Consider the following 13,185-nt stretch of genomic DNA (forward strand, 5'->3'; position numbering starts at 1 on the left):
AGTTGGAGATTTCAACGACCCTCTAACAGTAATTGACAGATCTAATGGTCCACTATATGTGGATACAGCTGAACATAACAGCACCATGAATCAACTGAATCTAGTTGACATTTATAGAATATTTCATTCAACAATGGCAGAACATATTTTTCTAAAGCCCACATGGAACATTTACCAAGATAAACCACATTCTGGGCCATAAAGCATACCCTCACATATTTAAAAGAATAGAAATCATAGAAAGTAGTCTCTCAGACCACAATGGAATAAAACTAGAAATCAATAACATAGTGCTGGAAAATCTCTGAGTACTTGAAAACCGAACAACATACTTCTAAATAACATGTAGACCAAAGAGAAGTGTCAATTGAAAGTTTAAAATATCTTGAACCAAATGAAAATGAAAAGGCAACTTATCAAAATGTGTGGGATGCAGCAAAAGCAGTGCTTGGAGGGAAACTTATAGCGTTGAATGGACACGTTAGAAAAGAAGAAAGATCCAAATCAATAACCAAAGCTTCCACCTTAGGAAACTAGAAAAAGAAGAGCAAATTAGATCCAAATAAGAAGAGAAGAAAAAATAAAAGTTAGAACAGAAATCAATGAAATTGAAATAAGGAAATCAGTAGAGAAAATTAATGAAAACAAAGCTGGTTCATTGTAAGTGTCAATAAAATTGACAAACATTTAGTCACACTAACCAAGAAGAAAGGAGAGAAGACCCAAATTATTAATATTAGAAACAAAAGAGGAGCCATCACTACTAACCCTATGGACATTAAGAGGATAATAAAAGAATATTATTAACACCTCTATGCCCACAAATTTGATAATTAAGATGAAATGTACCAATTCCTCGAATTATATGTTACCAAAACTCACACCAAGAGAAATAAGTAACCTGAATAGGCTTATATCTACTAAAGAAATTAAAACAATGAATAATGGGAAATGTGAATTAAAAACACAAAGAGATATCACCTCAAATCTGTAAGAATGGCTGTTATCCAAAGGAGAAGAAATAACAAATGTTGGCAAGGATATGGAGAAAAAGAAATCCTTGTGCACTGTTGGTGGGAAGGTAAATTGGTGTAGCCACTATGGAAAACAGCATGGAGTTTCCTCAAAAAATTAAAAATAGAACTACCATACAATCTAGTATGGTCGTTCTGGGTATTCCACTTCTGGGTATTTGTCTGAAGGAAATGAAATCACTGTCTCAAAAAGATATCTGCACCTTATGTTTATTGCAGCATTATTTACAATAGCCAAGACATGGAAACAAGCTAAGCAAACCAAGGGTTCATACACAGCTGAATGCTTAATGGAAATGTGATAAATATTCACATATATATTATATATAAGTGCATAAAGGAAATGCATATATATGAATGTATAAAGGAAACGTGATATATATTCATAGGTATATATTTTTTGCCATAAAAAAGGATAGCCTGCCATTTATAACAACACTGATGGACTTTGAGGGCACTATGTTAAGTAAAATTAGTAAGAAAGAGAAAGACAAATACTGTATGATCTCACATGTGGAATCTAAAAAACAAAAACAAAAAACTGCACTCATAGATAGAAAGAACAGATTAGTGGTTGCCAGAGGCAGGGGTGGGTGAAATGGGTGGTTATGGTAAAAATAAAAAAATAAATAACCTTCTAAAACAGAAAGCACCTGGCCCAAATTGTTTCACTAGTGATGCCAAAATGATTTCACTGGTGAAGTCCAAATGTTTTCACTGGGTGAATTCTACCAAACACTTAAGGAAGAAATTGTGCCATTTATCTACAATCTTATCCAGAAATATAAAATTAGAGAGAAAGTTTCCTATTGCTTTTCATGAGAACAGCATCACCCTAATACCAAAACCAAGCAAAGACATTATAAAAGAACAAAAACTACAGATAAATATATCTCATAAAACATAGATGCAAAAAACTTCACCAAATATTAGCAAATTAAATCCAACAATGTATAAAAAGAATTATACAGCACAACCAAGTGAGATTTATCCCAGTTAAGCAAGGTGACTTCAATGTTCAAAAATCAATTACTGTAATCCATCACATCAACAGGCTAAAGAAGAAAAATCAGATGATCATATCAATAGATGTAGAAAAAGTGTTTGACAAAATTCAACATCCATTCATGATAAAACCTCTCAGCTAAATAGGAATGGAAGGGAACTTCCACAACTACACATCACAGAAAACCTACAGCTAATATCATATTTAATGGTGAGAAGCTAGAAGCTTTCCTCATAATATCAGAAACAAGGTAAGGATGTCTCCTCTACCCAACCCTATTCAACATTATTCTGGAATTCCTAGCTAATGCAATGAGACAAGGAAAGGAAATAAAAGGTATACAACTGGGAAGGAAGAAATAATACTTTGCTTGCAGCTGACATTATGGTTTATGTAGAAAATTGCAAAGAATTTACCAAAAAACCTCCTGGAACTAACAAGTAATTATAGCAAGGTTACAAAATACAAGGTTAATATAAAAAAGTCAATTGCTTTCCCATATACCAACAATGAACAATTGGAATTGAAATTTTAATTTATAAACACAATATCATTTACATTGGCACCAAAAAAAAGAGAGAAATACTTAGGTATAAATCTAACAAAACATATACTACATACATACACACAAACACACATGCGCACACACACACACACACACACACAAATAATAAACAAAAATATGTGAGAAAAATTACAAAACATTGATGAAAGAAATCATAAAAAATCTAAATATGAATGGAGAGATATTCTATGTTCATGGATAAGAAGTCTCAATATTGTAGAGCTGCCAACTTTATATTAGATTCAAAGCAATCCCAATCAAAATCTCCACCAGTTATTTTGTTGATATCTACAAACTGTTTCTGAAATTGATATGGAAAGGCAATAGACTAGAATAGCCTACACAATGTCAAAGAAGAAGAAGAAGATATTTGAAACACTCATACCACCCAATTTCAAGCCTTGCTATAAAGCTGCAATTATCAAACAGTGTGGTGTTGGTGAAATAATGGGATCAATGCAGCAGAGTTGAGAGCCCAGGAATAGATCCACACAAATATAGTCAACTGATCATTGACAAAGAAGCAAAGGCAATTCAATGCAAAAAGTAGTCTTTTTAAACAAGTGGTGCTGGAACAAATGGATATTCACATGGAAAAAAAGATTAATCTAGACATAGATGTTACATCTTTCACAAAAATTAACTCAAAATATATCACAGACCTAAATGTAGAATACAAAAATATGACTCCTATAAGATAATATAGGAGAAATATAGGTGACCATGGGTTTGTCAATGACTTTTTTTTTTTTAGATTTCACCAAATTCATAACACTGCTTGTCAAAAGACAACATTAAGAAAACAGGCAAATCACAGATGAGAAAATATTTACAAAATATATATCTGACAAAGAATGTGCATCCAAAATGTGTAAAGAACTTATACAACTCAAAATATAAACAACCCAATTCAAAATTAGAAAATGATTTGAACAGTAACTTGAAAAATGGAGATATACAAGTGGCTGAGTACACAAAAAACGTGCTCAACATCTTTATTCACAAAGGGAATGCAAATTTAAGCCACAACAAAATACCATTACAGCTGTACACATGAAACTAACACAATCAACAAACCTTGGGTTTGTCAATGACTTTTCAAAAACATCAAAACCATGATCCATGAAAGAAAAACTGAGAAGTCAGACTTCATTACAATTTTTAAAAATCTTCTCTATGAGGGAAACTAGTAAGAGAATGAAAAGGCAAGCCACAGACTGGGAGAAAATATTTTCAAAACACATATCTGATAAAGGACTTGTATCCAAAATATACAAAAAACCCTTAAAACTCAATAAGAAAGCAGCCCAATTTAAAAATGGGTAAAAGAGCTGAACAGATCTCAGCACAGAAAATATGCAGATGGCAAATAAGCACATGAAATATGTTCAACATCATATGTCATGTTCAACATCATATGTCTTGCATATTAAAACAATGAGATGTTACTACACACCTATTAGAATAGTTAAAATCTGAAACTCTGACAACATCAAATACTGGCAAGGATGTGGAGCAACAGGAACTCTCATTCATTGCTGCTGGATATGCAAAACAGTACAGTCACTTTGGAAGGTAGTCTGGCAGTTTCTTATAAAGCTAAATATGCTCTTCCTATGTGATCCAGTAATCACATGCCTAGTTATTTATCCAAATGAGTTGGAAGGTTACATCTGCAGAAAAACCTGGCCATGGGTGCTTATAGCAGCTATACTAATAATTGACAAAACTTGGAAGCACCAAGATGTCCTTCAAAAGGTGAATGGATCAATAAACTGTGGTACATCCATATAATGGAATATTATTCAGTAATAAAAAGAAATGAACTATCACGCTGTGAAAGACTTGAAGGAATCTTAAATTTACATTGCTAAGTGAAAGACAACAATCTGCAAAGGCTACATACTATAGACTCCAATTATATGACATTCTGGAAAAGGCAGTTGCCAGGGGTTTGGATCTAGGGAGAGAGGGATTAATCATTTGAGCACAGGAGATTTTTAGGGCAGTAAAACTATTCTGCATGATACTGTAATAGCACATGTAATGGATGCATGACATTACATATTTGTCAAAACCCACAGAACACAAAAAGTGAACCCTAATGTAAATTATGGCCTTTAATTAATAATAATATATCAATATCAGTTTATCAATTCTAACAAATGTACGACAGCAATGCAAGATGTTAATAATGGGAAAAACTGGTTATGGGAGTGGGGAAGAGGGGGTGTGTGGGAATTGTAAGTACTTTTTGTCTAATTTTTCTGCAAGCCTAAGGCTGCTTTAACAAATAAAGTCTGTTAGCTTTTAAAAGACACATGAAATTTTGGTATAATTTAAGAACATCTTAAGCAAGAGGAAAGCCTGAATATTCGTTTTCCAAGGTCAAGAAGGAGCCACCAGATACAATACCATGATTCACAGTGCCCTCCCATAGACCATTCACTGCACGCTTAAGGACATGATGCGAGTGGGAGAAGCTGGTGCCATTAGAAAGAATCAGGAATATGATGATCACATGAAAAGGCACAAATATCTTCCCATCAGATTCTCTCCTTGAAACATGCTGTAAAACCACTTTAAAGGCAATGACCTTTCACTTCCCTGAAATAACTCCCATGGTGCATTCACACTTTCCTCACTATTTATCAAACCTGTATGGTATGGTGGGTCAGGGCAATAGCTCTGGAGTCAGATGACCTGGGTTTAATTTCTAATTCCACTACCTGTTTGTTGAGTGACTCTGGGCAAGAAATGTCTTAACTTTGTGCCTCGCCTTTCTCATTTGTAAAATGAGGGTAATTATATTACCTATTTCATGGAATTGTGAGGATTAAAAGAAATTAATTCATGTGAAATGTCTAGAACATTGTCCTTTTGGACTACCTCCTTGTGGAGATGCATAAACACATTAATGTATTAAGGGCTTCCCTGAGTCCTACACTAAAAACTGTTCTTAAAGGCAGTTTTCCTAAATTCATCTGACTAAACAATCTCTCTCTTTTTCAACTGATGACAATTCTGCAGAATGGATATTAATTGGAAAATACTTTGAGCAATGCTGGGCTCAAATATCAGCCCTCTCTCTCTGCCCCTTGTTTATTTCCTTGCCCTTTTCTCTTATCATCGCCTACAAGATCTAAATAAGGAACACAATCTCTTTTCTAACGACCTCTGTATTATTGGGCTGAATCTTCTCTTAAAGAGAGAGAGATTTGGAACAGAGTAACACTTCTGTGTCATCTGGTGGATAAGATTTCTTCCTGCTGTTTGTGATATTCTCTCCATCAGAAACCCACAACAGAAGAACTCTAAATTGCTGGGTCGATGCTCAATCCAATGGGGATGTGTTCCATGTCACACATTGAGTGCTGGCAGCCTGTAAATATTTGACAATAGGTACCAAATACCACGTGAAACCATAGAGGAGTTTCCTGATAAGAATGCTCAGGGGGCAGCAAGTACCAGGGAACTTCATTGGGAAATGAAAAAAGTTGAGAGGAAGCCAACATTTCTAGAATTGCTCTACTCCCCTGTCTGCTTGGAAGAACCAATCACAAACGGGCCAAGTGCCAAGCAAACGATAACTAAATAAACACAACAAATGAGTATTAGCAAAGCAACACTGTTATGAAAGAAAAGTGAATATCCACTATTTGTTTGTTGGCTCATAGGCTTGCCTTTAAAAGGAAGTCCTGGTTTGAAGGATTAGATCCAGTTTCCAGAGCTAGGAAATATATACCAGACACAGCGCACCCATGAGACTGTCAAAAAGAATTAGAGCCCCTCCGAACTGGGAATGGGCACTTCTCTTGGTGGCAGACTTACCTTGCTCAATGGCATGTCAATGTTACCACGTACCATAGAGTCTCACATTCTACAGATGAAAGACATTATCCCACCCAGGAAGATAGCAGTTACTCCCCCAAATAAATCAGAAGATGTCATTCTCATATGGACACCATTTGTGGAGTGTTTATATGAAAACTATGAAATTTAATAGGCTGGAGAAAATAATAACACAAAAAAAGCATTTTTAAAAAAAGCAAGTAGGAAAAATAATACAAAGAGTTTATAGTTGCCTCCAAGACCTTAGGAATGCCATCATTTCTCAAACTGTGTTCCTAGGAGCACTAGAATTGAGCAAGAGGGTCTTAGAAGAAAATGTTCCAGGGTCCAATTAGCTCAGAATAGTCTGTGCTCTAGTCTCTGGTGGTGAATGACACATTAAGGACTTTGAAAGTCCTAGCTTGAAAATTAAAAAGAAACCCTTGTTTTGTTTTGTTTCATCCCAACTTTCCCCAAATGTATATGAGCCTATAGCAATTTTAATTAGGACTTCTATTAAACTCATTACCGTCTATTACATAGTACTATTATTTTCTCTCTAGCTATCAAGCTCTGCTAATCTTTAAACGGGGTCAGGTAAGTCAAAGTTAACAATACCTGCCCCCTGTTATTGGATGGGCCAAGATATTTCATAGGTATGAAAGTGCTTTGAGAGGCTTAGAATGCTTGCACAAATATATCTCGGGTGCCATGTTGCTTAAGGCTTGCAGAGTGAGCCTGCCTTGACTGGCAAAGCTAATTACTTGAATAAATCTATTTAGATGCCACTGTTGTTAGGTTTCCCTACAATCCAAGATTTTTTTCTTCCTAAACAAATTTGGAGCAGAACAAAAGATGATAAAAGTTGTGGCTTGATTAAAGGGGAAAACAACAAACTTTATCAGAAAGGTCTGTGACACATAACATTTTCCAGAAATGGCCACAGCTATATATTTCCAGTCCCACATGCTCTTCCAGAACTTTGATCTTCCCCTCCTCTTGAACCTAAGTTGGTTTGTGAGTGCTCCAACCAATCAAGATGGCAGAATCAGTGCCGAGTGACTTTCCATTAAAAGGATGCAGTTTTTGCCTGTTTCTCTCTTTTACTGGGGGTGAGAGTGGGATGCTCATTCGGGGAAAAGCTGCCACCATGATGGGAGGAAGCCCAGACTAGCTCATGAGGAAAATCCACAGGAGGAGACCCATAAAGAGAGGAGCTGATCCCCCATCCCCTTGCTGCCAGCATCAACCACGAAGCCCTCAGATGGTCCCAGCCCACGGGCCACCACCTTTGACACCTAATGGAGGAGATCTGAGATATCTCTGCTGAACCCTCCCCAAATTGAAGATTCATGAGCAAAATGCAGTTTGCCACTGACCAAGCCACTAAATTGAGGAGCAATTGTTATGCAGCCATCACCATGGGAATAGGGCTCATAAAAGGAAATGTCCAAGAGTGTTGCTGGCTCCTGGCCTAGATTGATTGGGGCTCAAACAGTGTCATCAAAGATCCAGCTTTCTCCTCTCTGTCTCTTGGTCCAGCTCTTCTTCTTCTTGATGCTTTCAGATAATCCCTACCCTTCTGTAGGTGAGAAAGCTGGAGTAGTGACTCAAATCTTTCCAGATTCAGTGCAGTGTGGAGAGGGCAATCTCCTCCATCCCAGGAATCCCAACAAAAGCTTCACACTACTTTCCTCTCTGTGATGAGGTCAGGTATCCATCTCTGACCCAATCATGGAACCAGGGAAATGACTGGCCAGACCTGATTCACAGGTCCACTGCATTGGGGAAGGGAGAGGAGAATGTAGCTCTGAGAAAACTACAGAGACTGAGATTTAGGATTTAGGGTGAGATGAGTTCCCAAACAAAAATCAAAGGTTACTGCTGGTAAAAGATTGCTTGAATAGGAAACAACCAAAAGACAAGTACGTTGTTAAAAAGAAATTAAAAACGGATACTAGGGACTTCCCTGGTGGCGCAATGGTTAAGAATCCACCTGCCAACACAGGCGACATGGGTTCGAGCCCTGGTCCAGGAAGATCCCACAAACCGCGGAGCAACTAAGCCCGTGTGCCACAACTACTGAGCCTGTGCTCTAGAGCCCGTGAGCCACAACTACTGAGCCTGCATGCCACAACTACTGAAGCCCACACGCCTAGAGCCTGTGCTCTGCAACAAGAGAAGCCACTGCGATGAGAAGCCTGCACACCACAACAAAGAGTAGCTCCTGCTCATCGCAACTAGAGAAAGCCTGCGTGCAGCAAGGAAGACCCAACGTAGCCAAAAATAAATAAATAAAATAAATAAATTAAAAAAGATACTAACTATAAGTACCACTCTAAAAAAATAAAAAATAAAAGTGACTATTGAGTGCTTAATTTTCACAAAGCAGAGTTCTAAGTGCTTTACATGTATTAATTCATTAAAGCCCTCACAACTTCTCGGAGACAAATACTGTTAACATTACCATTTTACAAAAAAAGAAAACAAAAGCATGAAGTGAGAAATTGGCCAGGTCTGCATGGTTGGCAAATAGCAGAGCTGGAGTTCAAACCAAGGTTTTCTGGCTCCAGAGGCAGCATTTAGTCACCGTGCTAGAATGACTGGTAATAGTTTTAGTAGATGCTAGGGACAAAGAAATGAACAAATGGGGTGTCTAATCGAAAAAACCTTTTTGGAGGACAAAAATATGTAACTACATAATTGCAACTTCACGTGCCCATTTCCCTAAGAAAAGTGAAATGCATCAAGTGCTTTGAGGGCTAGGAAGAGGCAGTAATACCTACACCTGGGGCGGAGAGTACTGAAAAATGCCCCAGAGGAGGTCACACTGTACTGCCCAGGAAATAAAAATGGGACTTTGCCTTAGGAAGGGTAGAAGAGGGAGGGGTATTCCAGGCAGGAAAGACATTCCAGGAGAGGAAAGATGATGTGTTTTTCGAAAAACTATCCAGAGTTATTCATCCTTTCAAAATGTATTTGTTGAGCACCTACTAGGTACCAGGCACACGTACAGGGACTTAGGATACATCAGTAAACTCAACAGATAAGGATCCCTGTCCTTGTGGCACTTATGTGCTGTCAACATATCACGGATGCTGCCCTTGCTTCAGCAAGAAGACTCAACAGCCATCTCTTCATGTCCTTTCACGCAGGCTGGGATGGCCCCCTCCAAGACAGCTAGCTGTGGCATGCTCTATATTTCCCTAGATCCCCCAAAGAAGAGAAAGGCCAACTTTGATCTAAGCTTTTCCTATCTGCAGAGAGCCAGAAAACAACCCAGAAGTCCTGGTAAGGAGCAAAGAAACACAAATCTTTCCCCTTTGGCTAATATGTTGGCCCAAGCTAATACAAGCACAGAGCAGCCTCCAGTGGGAGGGAGGACAATGGGGCTCCATCCCTCGCCAGTGGCTCAGAGGTCCAAACTTGGAGAGGATGGGTATGAATCATGCAGGGAAGAGGACAGCATTTTAGTTTTCAGTAAATGACAAACTTTATTAGAGGAAAGGAAAGAAGCAGACACATCCGTTCTTTCCCATAGTTCCTCACGAGGCAGGCAGAGCTCAGTGAAAGACGGGCGGAGGGAAGAACAAACATCCCTTTCCCAGAGATAATTGAAGTGGTCTGTACTATTTTATTAGGGGAAAAAAAATCTTCCCTCCCAACCGGCATCCTCAAAATTGTGTACTGAATATTTCCAAGGAAAAGTCACACTACACAATGTGAGTTTTAAAGATAATTATTTTTGTCATCTCTTCTGGAATCTGCGTTCTGGGATTTAATTCAAAACTTGAGTCCCAAAAAAAGAAAATTATGTCTACTGGCTTTTTCTTCCTGAACCCTGAACAGTTACACTCGATGTTCTTTGTTTTTAAAAAAATCCTTACCCATCACACAGTAATCTCACCATTCATTCATTCAACAAAGTTGTTTTTAGCCCCTGCTATTGTCAGGTACTATTCTGGGCAAGGAAGTTATAGGATGGATGAGACAGATTTAACCCTTGTCCTGGCGGAGCTTAGTCTAGCTCATGACTTGTGTCTGTGATAAGGGTAAGGGAAGTGCGCTTGGGAGAAGAGGGAAGAGCTCTGCAGTACTTCACATCCAGAGTTTCCCATAGGACTGCCACATGGCATAGACCCGATATCTGGATGGCCCGCCTTCATCATCTGTTAGCCATGTGACCTTGGACAAGTTACTAAACTCATAACACGTGACAATAAGTCTTATTCCTAATATCATGCCAATTTTACTCATGAGAATACTGAAGGGTGGAGAGGTTAATTTGCGTAAGGTGTGCCCAGTGGTATCCAGCATATAATAAGCTCTTCAGTGTTGGAAGATCACCTCTAGACACCTGGAAATCATTTGCTCAACAAATATTTACGAATACCTACTACACCTGGTACTGTGTGAGGCACCGTGGAAGTAAAAGCAATGCACGGCTTTGCAAGGGGGAGTCCCTGTTCTCAGGCAGCTCATGTGATTCACCTGGAAACGTGAAATTACAGAAAGGGTAAAAGTCACTATTTTTAGTGAGTGGTTCATTTCCTGGGCTTGGTGATGTCTTCTAAGTGATGTTTCTTTACTATCCTGTTTAGGGCTGTCATGACACCGGGCTCTGCGGCCAATGGAGGCCCCAGCCCCAGGGTCTGAGAATGGGAGTGACTCTCAAGTGGTTTTTCCATAGATGGGCCATGGAAGGATGGGGTGCTGTCATGGCAATGCAGGGTCAGCGATCGGAGGGCTCTCCTCTTCTTGCCACTGAAAAACCCCCCTCCCTCCCTCTCGCTATAAGCATGGAGGACTCTGTATCTAAGGATGTGTAAGTACATTGTTGTTTGGACTGAGATTCCCTCCAGAGGAGACAAGGGAGCCTGTGGTGTCTTCAGGGGAGACCTTCAGACAAACTCCCTCCCATACAACTGACAAATGTCACATCTCACTCCTAGGACCCTTGGATCATAGAATCTGTGAACTACCCTCAGTCCAGCAAACCCAACTTTGCAAAGGAAGCAGGGCTGGAGGCAGGGCGTCTGCTGTCTATCCCCTTGATTGACAGAGCAGGTGCTTGGCAAATGTGTAATAAATGAAGGACAGTATTGAATTCCTATCTCTGAGCTCAAGATGATTTGAGAAAAAATGACTGGCAACATGGAATACTAGATATCAGGAAACAGGATTAGAAAAAGAGCAGGACATCTTTAAATATAGCTTTTGGGCACTGAATCCTGCCAGCTACTGCCCCCACCTCTAATATGGACGCATATTATAATGAACAGACGTCAGATTTTGAGCACTTTGCATGAGCCAGACATTCCTCATACTTCACCTAACTTAATCCAATTTAAAACATCGTCTAATATATACACTACCAAATGTACAACAGATAGCTAGTGGGAAGCAGCCGCATAGCACAGGGAGATCAGCTCAGTGCTTTGTGACCACCTAGAGGGGTGGGATAGGGAGGGTGGGAGGGAGACGCAAGAGGGAGGGGATACGGGGATACATGTATATGTATAGCTGATTCACTTTGTTATACAGCAGCAACTAACACAACATTGTAAAGCAATTATACTCCAATAAAGATGTTAAAAAAAAAAACATCGTCTAATGTAATTCTCATCCTCCCCCACCCCATAAACACATAGACATTATCACCTCCATTTTACAGATGAAGGAACCAAGACTGAGAGCAGTTAGATAACTTGCCTGACGTCTCAGAGCTGAAGTGTGAGCTGAATCTAGGCTGGCTTGATTCTACAGTCCAAGCTCTTAGCCATCACCTGATACCGCCGAGGCACCAGAAACAAAGTGAAGGTGATTGACAAGCTTGTAGGAAAGCAGTCACAGAAAGGGAGACCAGGTTTTCAAGAGGCAAGGATTGAGCTGTAAGGGAAGCCACACAGCTGAAATGAGGAGGCGTCTTAAGCAGCCGGGGCTGGTGTTTGAGTGGAAGGAGAATGAGAAGGCATCATTGCAGAGGCCCTAGTCAAACGTCTGATCAACCAGCAAGGTCTGACGTAGCATTTCTCTTTGCCCGGGGCTGTGCTGGGCCCTGCAGAAAAGCTGTCCCCCAGGGCCTGTCCTCACAGGCCTGCACACCTTACAAAACAGTTGAGAAGACGGCTCAGAGCAGGAGCTGGAAGACCTGGGCTCTCGTTTTACCTCTGTCTCTACTTGCTGCACAAGCCCAAGGAGGTACTTCCCACAAGCCCCCAGACCCTTTGGCTTTGAAGGTCAGTGGGGCTTAATTTCGGGAGCCCGACAGGACTGGGGGAAATAGTCTTCACTCTTAAAGGACTCGCGCAAAATCTCACACGCACCGGGACCAGGGCAAAAGCAGTCATTTGATAGAAGCCTGAGTCAGACCTACCTGCTGGTCTTGGAGAGCCTCCTGGAGAGGCGGGGGCGGCTGTGCCTCACCCTGGGGGCGTAGGCACTGGTGTCAGACACGTTGGGGACCGTTCAGCTGCGTGAACACTGCTGCCGGTGGCTGGTATCTCAGCTCCTTAGCACCAAGGCTTAGCACCACCGAACAGCCTGCAGGCGCCAGTGCCGGAACACCTCAGGCCAAACAATTAAGTAGGTGAGGACATAGCCCCACCCACCAGCAAACAGGCTAAAAACTAAAGAGCCCACAGCTGCCTCTGGACTCGCCCCTACGCATGGGCCCAGCCCACCAGAGGGCCAAGACCCAGCTCCACCCACCAGGGGACGGACACCCGCCCCTCCCGCCAGGAAGCCTG

General features: G+C 40.3%; 1 long non-coding RNA gene across 1 annotated transcript in view; it reads right to left on the bottom strand.

Annotated features, from left to right (window-relative positions):
• Positions 1-12,964, bottom strand: part of LOC309643219 — a 71,167-nt gene extending 58,203 nt beyond the window's left edge. Inside the window, exon 1 of the long non-coding RNA XR_014253629.1 lies at positions 12,813-12,964. This is a non-coding gene — a long non-coding RNA (uncharacterized lncRNA). The remainder of the gene's footprint in view (positions 1-12,812) is intronic.
• Positions 12,965-13,185: the final 221 nt, after the last annotated feature.

Source organism: Balaenoptera physalus (genome assembly GCF_965194825.1).
Source record: "Balaenoptera physalus genome assembly, chromosome: 14".
NCBI classification, from domain to species: Eukaryota; Metazoa; Chordata; class Mammalia; order Artiodactyla; family Balaenopteridae; genus Balaenoptera; species Balaenoptera physalus.